Here is a 4,202-nt window from a genome sequence, read left to right as displayed (position 1 = left end):
CCTGGCACTGTGGGGACAGAGAGCTCCCCTGCCCTGGCGCTGCTCAGCTCCCGGCTCCTGGGGAACTGCAAATTGCTCCCAGTCAGCATCAACATGTGTGCTACTGTGCAGTAGCTAATGCACGATTAATCTAGTACCTGTATTTCTTGGTACTAGCAAACCGCTCGTTAGCCTAATTTACTGTGCAGCAAGTCCCACACATGTGTAGACAGTGATGCTCTACTGTGCATTAGTCTAATGGGGGCTGGACTTGATTATCTTTGAGGTCCCTTCCCTAACATCTATGAAATCTATGAAATCTCATGTAGACACACCCTGTAAACTTTAAACAGAACAAAAAGGAACATTATATTGTCTTGAGAACCATTGCTTGAGTTACAAGAGGCTTTTAACCACTAACTTAAAGCAGTTTAAAGCTATACATTTTAATTTAATGAGTGCAGACTGATCATGATAAATGTTCTCTAAAAAATATCAAAATTAAGAGTTGCCATTCCTATAAGTCAAATGAGCATTTCACTACTAAAAGAGCAAAAATCCATTCCATATGACATGAGTTTTGGTAGAATTTTCTCTGAGGCCATAATTTTGTACTAAGCGCAGAGCTATAAGGGAAAGTTATACTGTCAGTTTTCCTTGGCAGAAATTTCTATTTACTTTTGCAAATAATTTAAGGAGAGAACAATACAATTTTCCTTAAAATCTCCAACCTGTCACTTTTGCTTCAGGGGGAAAATAGTAATGCTAGGCACTTATATCCATTATCTTGCACTTAGCATAGCACTTGAGTTTGAAGATGAATCAAAAAACAATCTCAATCTATAAAGCAGTGGTGGCCATACCACCATCATTTTTCTGACACTTGCTGACAACAGACATATGGAGGTAAACTTCTTGCAAATCTAAAACATTTGGTACATATTTGGTAAGACTGGTCCACCAAATGTAAACTGATAAAAAGAAAATACTTTAAAAATAAGACTCATAACTGGTAACAACTAACAACTTAAAACCAATTAAAACAGAACAAGAGAGAAGCTCAGTCACGACAGTTTCTAAAGTTTTTTTTCCTATAGAATATTTTACAAGTACAAAGAAAGTGAAATTACAAGAAAAATTTTCCAAAACAACTGTAGATAGTCACAGCCAGAATCTTTGAAAAATCAGGCTACAGAGGCCTACAGTAAATAATATTTAGATTTCATTCCTCCAAGAAGCTGAGAAAATATACTACTGGCTTTATCATAATGTCAATGACATTTTCTCTTGAAGATTAACAAAAAGGAGCCCCCATATTTTATTTTGTAGTACATGAGAAATACAGAAAAGATTAAATTCAACATCTAGAAAATATTATCACTAATTGGATCTTTGTTTTATTTTGAAAGATCTCAGTTATGGAACTGGTCATTCTCAGAGAAAGATTACCAAATGAGCACAATGTTATTTGACAAGGACAAGCTTATAACATGTGTAGGATTACTAAAACTACACCATGCAATCCAGATCTTAAAGTATATGTCACTGTTGTCTTTGTAAATACAAAAGATTTTAGATACCATTTAACACTGAAGTTAAAACCTTTTGGAATGTTGGACAATGTGAAACTTCAGAGAAGCTTGTCAGCAAAATGGAAGAGATTAACCAGAAAGTGCTATGGTAACATTCATAATGATCTAACTCTTCTGAAGGATAAGTACTTTCTTTATAAGGAAAATTAATCTTTTTTTTAAAATTCAAACAGTGTGCTAATATTGACAAAAACTTCCAGTGGTTAGAGTGGTAACCCGAGAAAAGGTTCAATTTTCTCCTTTACAGCAGACTTCCTGACACTTAAGGCCACATCCAAATCATTCTCATCAGTGTTTAAATGGAACTTAGGATTTATACATCTAAGTCACAAAAGGAATCGCGATCAACCCTGTTTTGGTGGCCACAATACTTCTTAGGTACCTAGAACCATAAAAGGCCGTAATTCTTGAGTGAAAATTCCCTTGGTCAGAAGCAATTTGAATCCACCACCTAGACTGCTATTCCAACCTACACACTTTGCAATCCATATTGCTGCCAGAAAGAATTTAGTATCTGTGTAAGTTCCCAGAGCAGGACATACCTAACTTCTGACAAACACCAGTGGCACCAACTTCAGTGCAAACTACAGAGCCATTGGCTACCTCAAACATGACTTGCGGTAGTGGAGGTACCCACCTTTTGCACCATAGCCCAGTGGTTAGCAATTTCACTCAGGATGTAGGAAACTTGGGTTCCAGAGTCAATGACATTTTCCCATTTCTCAGGAGTCCTGTTCCCACTACGTTATGATTTAGGCTAGATGGGGGCATTTTACACCTCTCCCTGTTGAAGCTGGGTTACTGGACAATCAAGAATGCAAGAGCCATGAGTCTAGAAGGAAGGCAAACAAGAATAGGCTTGACTGACCTAAGAGTGAGGGCACTGCCCTAGGAGGGGGAGTCCTGGGTTCAAGTTCTGACCACAGTGTTAGTTGTATTACTTAACCAACTATAACTAATGTCAAATCCAAAAACATGCCCCCAAAAATGGACAAGGACCCAGGAGTACATCCTTCTATCTAGGCTACTAACTTTTTTACCCCTCTTATTGTCTTTCTGGCCTCATAAAACTTGGTGGCAGCAGGAGGGATGGAGATAACTTCTGCCAGATTATCCTGGAGCCTGGGGATTATGGTATTCTCATGGGAACTGGGACATGTGAGTTTGAGTTCCCTCATGCTGAGAATGGCCAATAACCTAAATTTCCCATTTCTTAAGTAAGAGCTCTAGCCACTAAGCTGTTATATAAAAGGTGGGCCCTGGCACCAGCACCACCAATATCAAGCATGTTTAGAATGGCTTTGCATGCTGTGCTTGGAACTGAACTGAATGCCACTGCTATAGTATACATTACATACCTCTCCTTCTGAGTGCTCTGGATCACAAGATAATGGAAGTGCTTAATATGCAGACCTAAGTTCCAAGGAAGGTGGAAATTCAGTCTCACCTTAAAGCCTATTACTTTTACTAGCTAACTGTAGGCACCACCCTGCTCAGCATGTAAGCACGCTGGTTTCCCAGTAGAGGTACCTAATTCGATCCATGATCTCCATAGGGACCCTAAGTGCCTAATTTGATTTGGATTGCTCTCTCAAGGGAAGACATCTCACTGGAGGTAACTATGAGAAAACTATTCAGATTTAGCCCTCAATTTCTTTCCCAGTTCTCCATCTGTAAAACAGGAATTTAGTACTTCCTTACCTCCAGGAATGCATGAATTTTGTGAAAAATATTAACACTGTACAAGGATTTCTGACCAGCTTAGTCAGGGGGGGTGGTGGTGGCCCTTTTTAAAAAAAACGGAATTTCTGATTAAAATGTTTGTGGAACTTTTGAACACCTGCTTGCAGGTTTTTTGTTTTTGTTTTTTGACCAGTTCTACTCTTGTGTCTTCCTCTTTATTTGGAATGTGCCTAATGTCTTCCTACTATTGGCTGCAACTTATCACAGTGCCAGATCCGTAGATGTGGGACCAGATCACTGGTAACCACAGGAGATTCTAGGGGATGACATTTCTGCAATGGAATTCTTTCCCACCTGTTTGGTTGAGCTCTTGCAGTTCTAAGGTAGCATCTTTGAACCGAAAAGATTATCAATGGTCTGTATGGATCTTGAAGGATTCATGAGAGGCCAAGACAATTCTGATGCAGAAACTGGTTTTAGCCCCATTAGATCATGTGTGGCTCCATGCTATAACTCAGTTCCACTGGAGCCAGCTATAACTCCATAGGCATAATCCTCCTTTTCTATTGAATTCGGCTAGACAGTATATGCAATACAGATTCAATGTTTATGGCGTATCTGTTAGTTTTCTATCTTATATAGAAACGAAGAGGTCAGCACAGAGTGTCACCTCTATGCTTGGTTCTTTGTTCATGTACGTGAGAGAGAGACAGTCAAGACAGAAACAGAGAGACAGAGAATCCAGAGGAGAAATCTTGTCTGTTGTCATCTGTTGTATTGTTGGTGTAATTTAGTTTCTGTTATCAAGTTGAGGGGAAGAGGAGTCTTGGGCTGGGAACCGTTTTGATCATCACTTCAGTTACAGAAGGGGTCCAAAACCAGATTTTAAAACATGCAAAAATACATGCAAGAATCATAGTTCACATTTCTAGAAAGACCATTAGTTTA

The 4,202-nt window shown here is 39.0% G+C and overlaps 1 protein-coding gene across 1 annotated transcript in view; it reads right to left on the bottom strand.

The window, feature by feature from the left end:
• PTPRZ1 (protein tyrosine phosphatase, receptor type Z1) overlaps positions 1-4,202 on the bottom strand; it is a 160,473-nt gene that overhangs the window by 42,527 nt on the left and 113,744 nt on the right. The gene's annotated exons all lie outside the window — the stretch shown is intronic.

This window comes from Alligator sinensis, unplaced genomic scaffold, assembly GCF_000455745.1.
Source record: "Alligator sinensis unplaced genomic scaffold, ASM45574v1 scaffold908_1, whole genome shotgun sequence".
NCBI lineage: Eukaryota > Metazoa > Chordata > Crocodylia > Alligatoridae > Alligator > Alligator sinensis.
Note: the sequence above shows the minus strand (reverse complement) of the source record. Positions and strands in the feature narration are given on the sequence as shown.